The 13924-nt window shown below is 36.7% G+C and overlaps 1 long non-coding RNA gene across 2 annotated transcripts in view; it reads left to right on the top strand.

The window, feature by feature from the left end:
* The window catches only part of LOC121510951, a 116332-nt gene extending 111089 nt beyond the window's left edge, over nt 1-5243 (top strand). For both annotated transcript variants that reach the window (XR_005992008.1, XR_005992007.1), the window contains one exon: nt 4868-5243. This is a non-coding gene — a long non-coding RNA (uncharacterized LOC121510951). The remainder of the gene's footprint in view (nt 1-4867) is intronic.
* The last annotated feature ends 8681 nt before the right edge of the window (nt 5244-13924 follow it).

Here is a 13924-nt window from a genome sequence, read left to right as displayed (position 1 = left end):
CTGCGCTTACCTGTTTAGTAACAGGTGCACTGCGGCTGTCAGACAGGCGTTTCCTTGCGTGCAAAAATTTTTACCAACTATTTTAAAAGGCGTTAAGGTAACTTGGCTGTTTGAAAGAAACAATTTCCATCACCCTCCCCCAGCCGGCTTCTACTTCAGTCTAGGTGGGCATCTATCCCTGTCATATTGACTGAAGCTATGCTGAACCATATTAGTAGCTAGCTCCAATAGCTACAGTAATGTTAGAACTTACATTGCGTTTTTCTTCCTGTAAACGATGATAAATATGAATAATTTTAAGCTTAATACAAACCTGATTATTCCGTCCCTGGTCTTGAGACATCGTGGAAAAGACGCCAGCTCTGCTCAGTTCTTCTTCTACTTGTATTTTCGGCAGTCCCACTCAGATGAGAACTATCTGTGAAATTGAATTGTAGAACTGAATTTGAATTCTTTATTTTTGAATATAAGGAATATATATAGAGTTGAATGCTCAAGTGAATAAAATACGATTTCAAAGCAAACAAATTCAATTTCAAAGCAAAAAATGTTCGATTTCAAAGCAAAAAATCAATTTCAAATCAAACAAATTCAGTTTCAAAGAAAAAAAAATCAGTTTCAAAGCAAATAAATTCAGTTTCAAAACATTAAATTCTAATTCAAATCATACTATTCCAATTCAATATCATTATTCAAATTCAGTTTCTGGTGGCACAAATCTCAGCCCATAGTTAATGCTCTTCTAGGTGTACAATTATCAGGGATTAATGGACTTCACGGAGGCAACCGTGCAACGGGCGTTCAGGCCTCCATGTCGTCCATTAACCCTTGATAATTGGACACCTCGTCGGGCATTACCCTTACTAATGCCTGATTGAATCTTTTTTTTTTTTTTTCTATTTAAAAGACTAAAGATCCTTTTAAAGATTAAAAAAAAGTCTCCAATAAACACCTTGTCACACTCAAATCCTGAAGGGACAACTCCAACAACTCCAAACATTCCAAACATTTTGTAATTTGCAAAAATTTGTTACATATTTCTAATTAGCCTTTTTATTTGATAAAAATCATCTAATGAGAATGAGATTTCTGCAGTGCACAGTAACAGACTGTAATGGCAGTATTTCTTCACTCTACCACAGTTTTTTCCTTTCCCTAAAAAGTCCATTAATGGATGTTACATATAATAAGGCCACATAAATAGCATAACAACTTTGAAAAATTAAATTTGCACACCTAACAGTGCTTCAGCGTTTACAGTGGATGCACTCAAACAGTACGTAGTTATGTTATGCCTACAAATGTTTACAATGCTGCTGTGATGATTCTCTTATTTTTGTAAAAAGAAAACATATATATATTGTTTTATTCACAGTCCAAAAAAAAAAACAGTTTTATTTTAAAAATGTCCAAGTTTCTCAGGATATCGTGCCTGATCCACAATTTTTTCCCCTCTTTGCCGGTGCTGCAGAAAGCTCAGGGGAGAAGGTCAGTTTGTCTGTTGTACAGCCAGCAGTGTGAGAGGCTTTTATTCTAGCAGGGAGGCAGAGCTTCAAAGTCAAACACTTTTCTTTAATCTGTTTACACGGAGCAGACGGGTTCCATCATGACTAAACAAAGCGTGGTCAAATCAAAGTGCCCTCACACTGTTCTACTTAAGCTGATCTGAAGTCATCAATTATGATAATTTCACTTTAAGTTTCTGAAATTCTAACTGACCCTGCATGGCTCTGTTTGTGACTTTTAATGCTAGTTAAAGTCACAGACGGTCTTATTCTGATCTAGCTCTGCAAGCAAAAGACATGCAACTGCATGACAATCAGTCATTTAAGAGTAAGGAAACTTTTCACTACATTTCATAAAACTTAACAAGCTCTGCGATGATTCGTCATACGTCATGATGCTTAATGCGCACAGTAAACATTGAACCAAAGCTGAGTGTCTTTGGCTGTGAGTGCATGATTTGTTGATTAAATCAAGTCATGTATTCTTGCAGTGTTGTGTTGCACAGTACTATAATCAAAACAGCTGTATGTGCTGCAAGTTTTGTGTTGATGTAGTCATTTATTTTCTCTGCAAGGAGCATGTATCTGTAGGAAACCTCCAAACACTCACATCTACATTACGATACCATACACTTTATTGTCCCCCTGGGGAAATTTATCTTGGATTTCAAGACCTTGTTTGTGTAAAACAACACTTTGTAACATGAGAAATTGTTCTTTGTTCTTTTGTGTAAACTGGAAATAAGAGCTTCACAATCAATTGACTTTAAATAGCAATTAGTTAATTGAATTCAGATCTCCATTAGCTGTACACTAGAGCAGTGGTTTCCAACCTTTTCTCCACTGAGCCCCCCCACCCCACATATCTAATAAGAGCTGCGGACCCACACGAAAAAGTGACATAATGCTGTCAAAAATACACATCAATTTCAATTATTTTCATAATTTAAAGCCAAACAAAATAGCCAAAAAGACAAATGTGATTACCAAAAGACTTTTGTATGAACCATTTATGTGTTTTACCATTGTTTTAGATAGTCTGAGTGACCCTAAATTCAACAACCTCACAGCAGAAAGACCCTCATGCCCCCCCAACCCGAAATTTCTGCTGCTAAACTCAGAACACAAAAGTTAATGAAGCTTGAATTTTAATCTCCTTGATCATCATCACTGGATTCAAACCTAATGGTAACCTCAGTGGAGGAAAATGAAGCTGATGTGGAATTTCAAAAAAGCTGCACTTCCCTGAATGTCCACTAGAGGCAAGCTAGAAGTCACACACCTCCGTGGTGAATTACGATAGAAATAAACGTGTTTACGGCCTGTCTCAAAGTAATGGTTCATGTCTTTACAGGCACAGAGTGTATGGAGGGTGAGAATTTTTTTTATAACCCTTCTGTTTTGGTTTTAAGAAGGATATGAGTTATGCATAATTAGGGGCCTGGCTGATTTGCATGTTGCAGCTTTTTCTCAGGCAGCTGAAACCTGCCTCAGCCCCACCTCTCTGTCTCTGTCCTGGCTGACCAAGAGCTAGTTTGAGACCGTATTTTCAATAAGGCAACCACTGCAAATTGGCTTCAAAAGACAGCTTTGGCTGACGTCACTCTGACTTTGTCCAATATTTTCTACAGTCTGTGATTGAGAGTGGATTTTCTTTCTTTTTTTTCCCAGTCAAAATCATAGCTTAAAATCTCCTTTGTTTTCAAGCGTGTGTGAGAGTGTGTGTAGATCACACTGACAGTCTTTGCTGAATAAAGGTGAGGAGATTAACACTGTACACAGAAGTTAAATTAGAAAACCACAAGAGAAACTGCTCCAAGTAATCTGTGCAATAACTAATATTTATATGTATAATCATTACAAATGTTTGTATATAAACATATTTGTGTATGTATACCTGTGTATATAGGTCTACATCTCCACCACACCCAATCTGTAATATATCCAACCTGTACATAACAGTTTGTAAATACTATTTATAATTTGTAAGTTGACATTTCATATTCCATATTTTTGTATTTATTAATGCTCTTGTAACACTGCTTTTATTGTCCTCTATTTCTATTGTGTTATTGTCACCATTGGCCTGCTTTGTCTCCGAGACTTTTGGCTGTAGTAAATTGGAATTTCCCATTGTGGGACTAATAAAGGAATATCTTATCTTATCTTATCTTATCTTATCTTATCTTATCTTATCTTATCTTAAAAAGGTGTTCAAGTGAAGAAATATTAGATTTACATAGGGCTGAGTCAGGCCATAACCTTGTATCTCCAATATTTCTTGATTTTTTTTTTTTAATAAATATGTGATATTGGTCACCCTTTACATTTATCAGTGGAGTTTTAAAAATTTTTAAACCAGTGAAAAAGATGGTATGACAAATCAGGGTCAAATTATTTGAAAAACACAGCCTTTTTCTTCTTTTCTTAAAAATGGGGATGTTGGAGATATTAAGTTTTGGCCTGAGGCCAAGTTTCTTTTAGTTTAACCTTGTGTTTTTATGCTTCTAAAGGCTATTATCATCTTACAATATGACAGTAGCTTTCCAAATGTTCAACTACAATTTCTGGATAGAGGAAGTAAATATAGATTCTTAATTTGATTTTAGTCAATACTCTAGATTAAAAAAAAAGAAAAACAAAAGAGGAAAAGCAGCAGCATATTCAATACAAAAAGTGTCCAGATTATCTGCTGTCTGAGAGTTTAGTTTATTAAATTCAACCAGTGAGATGCAAAGGAAAAGGGGGAAGTGTTATTTTTTTTACCCTATGATGCAATTTGGGAGGCCTTTTCATCCAAAAACATTTATTCAAACTGAGCTGAGAAACACAAATAAGTCACTCTAGCTTTTCAAGCATTCGCTTGTTCTAAGTGTGACACATCATTGATAGAGCATTACCTCAAGCACTCATTACAAAACATCCTGACATCCTGACATCCTGTGGGATCATGGCTGTTTAATGCCAGATTAAGGTATTAATGTTATATTAAATGAACACTGACAGTTATAACAGCGGTGGACATAACTGGATTATCAGGAGTGTTAATAATGAAGCTAAGCTGAATCTATTATGAACTCTGTTTGTAGAGATTTTAAATGCTTCCTTCTCTGCAGTTCTGGAACAGAAAACACATTTTTTCCTGTGTGTGTGTTCAAGTTAATTGTGTTTGGTTTTTTTCTTTTCTAGCCTGTTGTGTTTTATTTGATCACACCAGGCCTATAATCCACTTTATGACACCACCTAGGAACTGACTGATGCAATGTTTTCTCACTTCTAACCTAATTTCATCTCATGTACATTAATTCTACAGTTTTTAGGGTTTCCCTACATCCTTACAGTGTTTTTCTCTTCTGCTACAGATGCTGCTGAGTCAGTGCGAGGCTATGACATCATCATCATGAGACGGGGAGGCTGGTGAGCGGTGACCACAGGCAGTGACAGGAGAGGCGGTCCCTTTGTGTCGTGGTTTGCAGCTGCTGGTTCTTGGGAACGAAAAGTTTGTGCTTCAGTGGATCATTTGCCAGAATAAGAGAAGAAAAAAAAAAAACAAGACGGTGAAAGGCAGTAGGTTAGATTTTTATTGTCACAGTGCCCTAAATGAGCAGGAAACACCTGCAGGAGGTCAGAAACTGGTTGAGCTTCTTTGGCATTACAAACTGTTTTCCAACTTTTCAGCTGATTTAAAATCTCAGCACACATTGAAGTAATCCAAATGCTGCCAAAAGCACAGAAGAACTTATTTTACTGTTAGATTTTTATCATCTCTGAAATATAATGTCAATAAGAGTTATAATAACATTACTTTAAATGTTAATAAAATGTGTAATAGTTTAAAAAAATCATTTTCCGTTGTCTCTGTCTGTAAACACTGATATGATATTCCTTTCACCTTTAAAATACTCTGTTACATAGAGAGATTTTCACTGAAAACACATCTTTACTGAGCCTGTACTGTTTTTCAGGCACATGGTTGGATATATGATGAAAGTAGGCAACTACTATGGCAATATGGGAGTTGCTTAAAAAGTGCTAGAACTAAACTGCCTGATAATATATGCCTCAGCGAGGTATACAATTACAAGATGTGTTAAATTTAACACCTTTTCAGAGTTTTTATAGTTCCTTTTTGGTTCTGAATTAAATTAACACTTTGGAAAGTACTGATATTTTAATTTTGACATATTGCAATGCAGTTTTCATACTTGAAGATTACCACCTTTTCTGAACACCTATTGCAAAGTCATGTGTCTGAAAATCAGTATACCAGCATTTACTGAAAATGATAGTTGGGAAGTGACGAACTGAGTGGGTAACTTTACTCATAATGCAGAAGCATCTAACATCAAACACAACAATAATACAGTGATCACTGTGCAACAGGCAACAACTAAACACATCTAAAGACATCTAAACACTCTGCCCAAGAGCATGATGGGAAAACTCTGCTTTGATTTTCAATGGCAGTGGGTACAGTTTAGATCAATTGACTCTCTAAAGAGATTAACACAGGCGAATAACTCCAACCATTAAACAAGCCATTAAACTCAGAATGGTGTTAAAAATACACTTTGAGAGTTAAAATTACCTCTGACATGTTTAACACAGAGACTTCAACACTCCTGTTTTTGCTGTGTGAAAGTACAAGTAGAGGGAGGTCAAGAATAAGGGCTGGTGTGGTCTATGTGGTGATGTGATTGGTAGAAAGGGATGAAAATGAGGGCCAATGACCTTGATATATGACCTATGACCTCCAAAATCAGATAGTTCTTCGTGTGAAACTGAGAATTTGTGCAAATTTTGAGGAAACTCCCTCAAAGTGTTTTTTAAGGTTTTATATTCACAAGGAATGGACGGATGAAAGGATGGATGAACGAATAAAGAACCCCACAACATCATGAAACATTTCACATTAAGATACTTTTTTTGATTGAGAAAATCAAATATGGACAATTTGCAGCCAAACACAGCCAACTAAAGGCTGTAATGCTTGTCAAACAATGTTGGCACTAATTTGACAGGTAATCACATGCTCAGTTTATAAAGCAGAATTCTGCCTTCAAGTTTGGGAGTTTTAAGTTATTTCAGTTACAGTTTTAAAAACACATTAATCCAATAATGTGGTTAGATTTTATTTCAAGCATTTAAATAAAATCCTGCCCATAGAAAAAATGAAAAGACAAGATGGCGTATAATACTGTACTGTACTACTGTAAGTAGTTTGAGTTCTTTTTGTATTACTGGGCTACATCAAACACAACATCACTCAGCAAGAGCTATAAGTATCACTTTAAAGATTTAGGGTGCTTTCACAGCTACGTAGTTTGATCCAAACCAATATGACACATTTGAAACCTCCCTGGACCATGATCCTGAGCAAACAGCTGAAGCTTGGTCCCATCAAAAGAGTCTGACCAAACTGATCCATGGTCTACTTGATGCCCAGTGTGAAAGCATTATTTTGAAAGCATCGGACCTTCGTATCAATGACAGGAAACTATGGCATGAGAACCAGAAAAAGGAAATTCAACACCAAAACAAAATGAGCCGTGCAATCACATGGGGGAAGAGGAGACGATGTTTTTAGGGTCCAACTGGTAAAACCACATGAAAATACCGAAACTTTCCAGCAGTTTTCCAAGAAAATAAAAGAGACTTAAGTTGACATATTTACTTAATTTGAAATGTTTCTTTGTGTCACAGTAATCCATAAACTTTTAATCAATTTAAGAGTGACTGCTTAGTATCACTGCAATGTTAACTAGGTTTCCAGACCCTCAGGTTAAGTTTTAAAATACTCTTATCAGTGAGACAACAACTCAAGAAAGATTTGTTGTCTCATATTTTACCCTCCAGGAACAATGATTTTCTATTTTTCCTATGAACCAATCTAGCCAAAACAAGCCTCAGGTAGCAGGCAAAGCTAATTCTTTTAGTGAATGGTGTGAGTAAAAATAAAATTTATCCTGTTTTTTTTTTTTTTTTCACTGTGGACTAGCGGTCGCACAATTTGAGAATTTTTTGAGTCGCCTTCCATGTGATAAAAGTCAACTTGACTCTGATTAGTCATTGATGAAATCATGAATCAATCTACAGCAGAGGGGAATAGTTTTAAATAACCAACTATATATATTTATTGCAAATCATAATCCATTTACTCCTAACAAGTATATCATAAAGCATTTTTTTTTAAAAAACAACCCTGATGCACTGTCTCTAGATTTCTAGAGTGGCACATTATATGCCTAACCTGCCATCTTCTTGTTGTCTGTTGTTTCATTTTATGTTAATTTAGCCTTTATCTAACCCATTTAGACCTAAAGCCACCTATAAAATGCCTTCTAAAAACCTAAGTATTGCTCAGATGGCTAAGACAACACAGATTTTGTAGTTTTGAGACTAGCTCAGTGGGTCAGCCTTGTGTAGTTAAAATTGATGGGATGCTCCCTGGTAACTTACTTGTATTTGAACTTGTATTGATCATGAGTTTGGTTTTATCAGCATTTAAGACAAGACTGAATAACACTTAAAGCAGATAGAAGACTCAAAGGCCTGCCAAATTTATTAATTAATAACTAAAAAAATAATGGTGTCATCTGCTAAAATAATATGAGGCATTTGACAAGTGATCAAACAGATTGTTGACATAAATAGAGAATAAAATAGGTCCTAAGACTGAATCTTAAGGCACACCTTTAGGACCGCCAGAAGAGAAGAGGTGGATCCAGCTATCAGAACACATTGCCAATCAAATAATAAGCAAACCATGATGCTGCTTGCTATGACATGCCAATATGATGAAGCTCATTTATTGGTAAGCTATGGCCTACAGTGCCATAAACCTTTGATAAATAATAAAAAAAGAGCAACACATTAGGTATTGTAAATGGCTAATCCTGTGATGAGTGACTAGTCAACTTAAAGCAAAAAGAGTCATCATACACCTGTAAAGTCGACTAGTATATTAAGCTCTAACAACATTTATGAAAAATTGATAATCCCACTTGTTTGCCTTACATCCATTTGAACTTTAACATGAAAATACTAAAAACTACCTTTGTGTACAATTCTGGCCTTGTATAACACATGGTCTGGTGAGCACCTTTCTGCTATGCTAAACATCTTTTGGAAACAATTCACCAAATGCATGTGTAAAATATGAAAACTGTTAGAGCTTCTCAAACTTCCTGTCATCAAGGTCACAAGTTTTGGAAGTTGGATGAAGCAAGACTGAAAGAGTCAACAAAGATCTGAGTTGTAATAATGTGAACATAATGGATTATGTAACAGCAGCAGACAATGGACACATTTATATCAGCTGACCATAAACACACGAGCTAAAATAATTTTTATCATGGAGAGCTGAAAATGAAATGTTGAACTCGACCAACCCTTTCAAAGACTTCAAGATCTATTTTGTATTTTAATAATCTAAAAGTGAAAGTATTGCATCTGAAGAGGGTTTACTGGTACATAAGAGGTATGGCTATTTAAATAATGAGACTGTGCTTCTGAGGATAAAACCATGTGGTTCACAGTCAAAGGTTGGTTATTTACGCACAACTGCTGTAAGCTTCCAATAAGTGACATCTTTAGTTCAATGCTAGCTACTGATTGAATGCACATGTTTTTTCTTAGGCATCGGAAAATGATTAGCTGAAATTGGTGAAATTAAACAAAACACTGCAGGTCACATGTGTTTGAAGGCTATTGTGAAGTCAGGGAGGATGTCCAAGACGATGAACGTTCTGGGTGATCATGCACATCAAAAACTTCTGAAAACATTCAACAGACTGAAAAAAAATGCTGAAAAGACTCAACGTCTAAGTCCAAAAATGACAGCAGAAATGGTCTCCACTGATAAAGAGACAGGCAAATTTTGTGTACAATTTTGAACATGACAATAGTGTGTGCCAAAGTTGTCCCAAAATTTCTGACACCTAATCAGAAATAAAAATGCAGGCAAATTTGTGGAGACATTTAAGAGCAAATTGAAGGAAACCCGTTTTTTTTTTTAAAGGAGTGATTCCCTACATTTAAAATTGGATCTTCCAATATGATAGGGAATGAGGTATGGCAGCATACAGTATGCCAGTTCAGCACTCTGCCGTGCCAACCTTAGTCCTGTGCTGCTCTGGCATCCTAATGGCCTTCCTCCAAGCCTGTGCCAGGCTCCATCTCACCAGGTATCCTCTCAGCTGCCACCTCCACACACACAGTTGCCAGTGGCATCTGGACCAGCCTACTGGGTCCAGGGCACCCAGTGTGCAGTTAGCCAAATCAAGTCCCATATCAGGCAGCTGACCCTTCCCATCCCTGCTCTCTTGAGCACATCAGCATTAAACACACTGCCAACAGTACCCAAAGATACCCATAAGAGAAGCTGCCACAAAGAAGTCCAGTTGGGGCCTCTAACCATCAGTCAGCGTCCAGGCCTTACAAGAGTATAGTAAGACTGGAGGGACAGAGGAATGAAAAACTCTGACTTTTGTCGGCATGCTCAAACACTGGGACACACTGTCTTGCTCAGTAAACCCATCGCCCTACATCCACCTCCTAACTCAGCAAGTTAAGAGCCCCACAAGTACATCTACAGTCTCCGCAAGGTTTATAGCATCATCAGCAAAGTCCAGATCAGTGATCTGGACATAACCAAATGACACTCATTATCCAGTCCATACAGGTACTGAAGAGCACAGGGGCTAAGGCCCCGTCCACACGGAGACGACTTCAGGAGCATAAGCAAAAATTTTTTGTTTTATCGGCGTTTCATCCACACAGAAACGACGATTTGGGAGGCCATAAACACTACTTTCTGAAACCGGGTCTCAGAGTGAACAAATGTGTAAACGCCTACCATTTCATCTTCGTGTGCATAGCCAACCACATCTTTCTTGAAACAATTATGTCATACATAGCACAGCCCACTTAAGCCGCATGCGTGGGTCAAACCAAAACAACAATGGTGGATTACAGGGTTGTGTTCGTTCTTGTGTCTGCGTACTTTGCTAAAGCTTTATACATAGCATCCGTAATCTTTTTCTCTCTTTTTGGTGCATTTCCGTGGCAGCATTACAGCGCCAATTACAGGCTTGGCATATATACTACAGCTTTGTCAGTGACATTTCCTGGTAAAATACCGTGTTTACAGAAAATGTTTCTAAAACGAAGGAAATATAATGTTTTCGTCTCTGTGCGGACAGGCCTAAGACACATCCCTGCATCACCCCTTATCCAACTGGGAAGAAGTCAGAGGTGGAGCCACCACACTTTATAGCACTCTCTGTACCAGTATAGGGCAGACATCAGCTGGATAAGCAAGGGTTGGATCCCACTGAGCTCCAGCATCCTCATGAAGGCATTTCTACTCACAGAGTCGAATGCACCCAGCATAGACCGCAAGCAATGGTGAATATTATAAACTGGTTCTAGAAAAACTGAAAGAAAAAGTCCATAATAGCCATATTTAAGCTCAACTTCAACTTTATGAGTATCTCAAAGGAAATTACATCTGAACATCAAGGCACAACAAATAAATAAAAACAACATTAGAAATATAAATATAGACAGAGGTTTCACATCTGTAGGGAAAAGTGAATGGTAAATAGACTGGAGTTTCTTTAATGCTTTTCTAATCATCTGACCGCTTGTGGTTTTTACCCAGGTCACAGTTACCCATACACTCCCATCCAATTTATACTATTTCCTGTTTCACATCTTCACTTTAAAAGCAGCTGTCTGGGAAATTATTTAAAATCTCTCTGCCTCATTTACAAGGAAAGTTTGTTTTATTCCTTGAACAAATTTTATATAACTGACTGTTAGCCTTCAGTTAATTGGAGTTTTAGGCCTGTGATTTAATCTTTCATCAGCTGCCTGCAGAAAAAAAAAAAAAACAGAAAAGATCAAGAGTTAGAGGAAAAACACAGGAGAGAAGCAGGCCATGTGTTCATGTTTGTGTTAGGCAGCATGAGAAATAGGAAGAGAAGGACCAAGACTGAACAGGACCAACTGCACGTGAAGGAGAGAGAGGAGTGAGTCACACAGAGAAGGAGGGGGGAGGGGGAGGGGGAGGAGATATATTTTTGTCTGCCTATAAAGCTCAGACGGCATCTTGCTCTGGATTATTGCTGTGTGAAGTAAAGCAGAAGTGAATCCTGTCTGTGAGAAATAATGACATACACCGACCAAACGTTTCAAACTGAGGAGACTGTCTGCAGGTGGTGGTGATGTTGACGTTTGTGAGCTTTTGCATTTCATTTCTTAGAAATGATCACATAAACTTTTACTGTAGATGCACCACTGAAATAGGAACAAAAAGGAGGATACTCTGATCCAAAATGATGTTTAGTGTGGCTAACAGACATGCTTTGTCATACAGCTTCTCCTCTGGTTTGTTCAGTTTGATGGAGTTTTAACAGATACTCATGTTAACTTATAATATTCATAAACTCTGTTGATGACAGGAAGACTTCTTTGTTTCTAAAAACACCAAGAAGTTATCACCAAACCCCAACCTTCTTAAGTGCATTATAAAATATGGACTTAATATTGATTGCACTGATGCAAAGAGCATAAAGACTTCATTATTGGTCCTTTGAAAAAATTCCTAACTTTTACATTTTTAATCTCTACATATATTATGGTAGTGAAGGCAGATCAATACAGTAATCTACAGGCTAAAGTAAGACACACCTTAAAGATTAATTTGGGGGTTTTTAGTAAGACCGGAAGGACCTCTAGGTCCAAGGACATCTACAGTCCCCACAAGGATCACAGCATCATCAGCAAAATCCAGATCAGTGATCTGGACATTGCCAGTGATCTGGGACTTTTTAGTCCACCAGTGATTCAGCTTATTAGAAATTATCATCTTATCACTTGTTCAGATGAAAGTTTTTTTCTTTTTTTTTTTTTTTTAAGATTTAGATTTTCCCATTAATGTGGCACTTTTCCTCTCATTCCCTCAATGTGAATACTTGCCATATAGATCAGAACATGTTTTTTTTTTTTAATAAGTTTACAACAAAGAATTATATATAACTTGAGTGTATTTTTTTTTTACATTTTCTCATTGCATGATACATGTGGCATGTTTAGCTCCAGTGTTGGGGAAGGAGCTCTGAAAATGAAAGACTGAAAATCTCCACGGTTGAAGAGCTCAGTGTTTGTTAATTGTGTAGGCAGGAAACATCATTATCACCCTTAAAGTTCACGAACTATTGACAAGGTCAGAAAAGGTCATAAACATTAAAAATGCTTGTTTAAAGCCTGTTTGCACTGCAGAGGTGAGAAGGGTTCAGCCTAAGTGCAGAGGTGAAGTTATATGCTTGTCTTGAGAGGGTTCTTCCTGTTTTAATAAGACATGAATACAAGTGATAAATACACTTCTCTGACACTCACAAAGTAAAAGAAAATATAAGTAAATATATCTTTATTTAAAGCAAAAAGGACAGGGTACGTTAAAGAACAGAAGTTTAAGAAGTATAAGAAATATAAATCTGCTCATTTACAACACAGAAAAACAATACAGTACATATAATGCACATGCAATAAGGAGGTGAATGTAAACTTTGCTGGATAATGTTGATTGTTTAAAGTGCATACTGGACTAGGGTAATTTAGGGCAGAGTAATTTGTGCAAAACTTGTGTTTAGCTAACATGAGTTGAGTACCACAGACTTATAAAATAAAAAGCTTTTTTAGGTACAGCAAGTGAAAAAAACATTCACACTATTCATGAGAATCTCCTGTCAAGATTCCTAAAACAGGTTCATGAGCTTTTCAATAAGTTATGGGTAAAATGTGTGCCTCTAGAAAGTCCTACGGACTAACAGAGAAATATCCATTGTTTATTAATACTTTCAAACCATTATTGTGTTTAATTAATGTAAAGCAATTCTAACAAAATACAAAAGCATCTTTGTGATTTTGGTTTGATTGGGTGGTCTAAATAGAGTCTGTGAAACAGGGTTAAATTATTGGAAGAGGTTTCATATTTTGATCTCATTTAGGTCATTTTATTTAACCTTTATCTTCACCACATGTGTCCCACTGAGATCAGAGATCTATTTTTCAAGGGAGACCTGACCTAGAATGAAAGCAACATATGGTTTCAACAACACTCATTTTTAGGACAACATACACACTCAAAGTCACAAACTCAGCATTTCTTTACCTTTTGTGAGCAGCTCTACTGTATGTCCTTTGTAAGTCTAGTTCATTAGGTTCTGTGTTCCTTTAGGACCATTTTACTGCTAAATCTGAGACTTAAGTTTGTTCTTGAGCTGCGAGTCAAAATGTAGAAACATTCATCAGCCAATCATGTTCTACAACCACCAAAATAACATATGGAAGAAACAGGGTGCAAAATCCATAATGATGCAAATAAAAAACAGCCAGAAAAGTCCAAATGACAG

This window comes from Cheilinus undulatus, linkage group 6 (genome assembly GCF_018320785.1).
Source record: "Cheilinus undulatus linkage group 6, ASM1832078v1, whole genome shotgun sequence".
NCBI lineage: Eukaryota > Metazoa > Chordata > Actinopteri > Labriformes > Labridae > Cheilinus > Cheilinus undulatus.
Note: the sequence above shows the minus strand (reverse complement) of the source record. Positions and strands in the feature narration are given on the sequence as shown.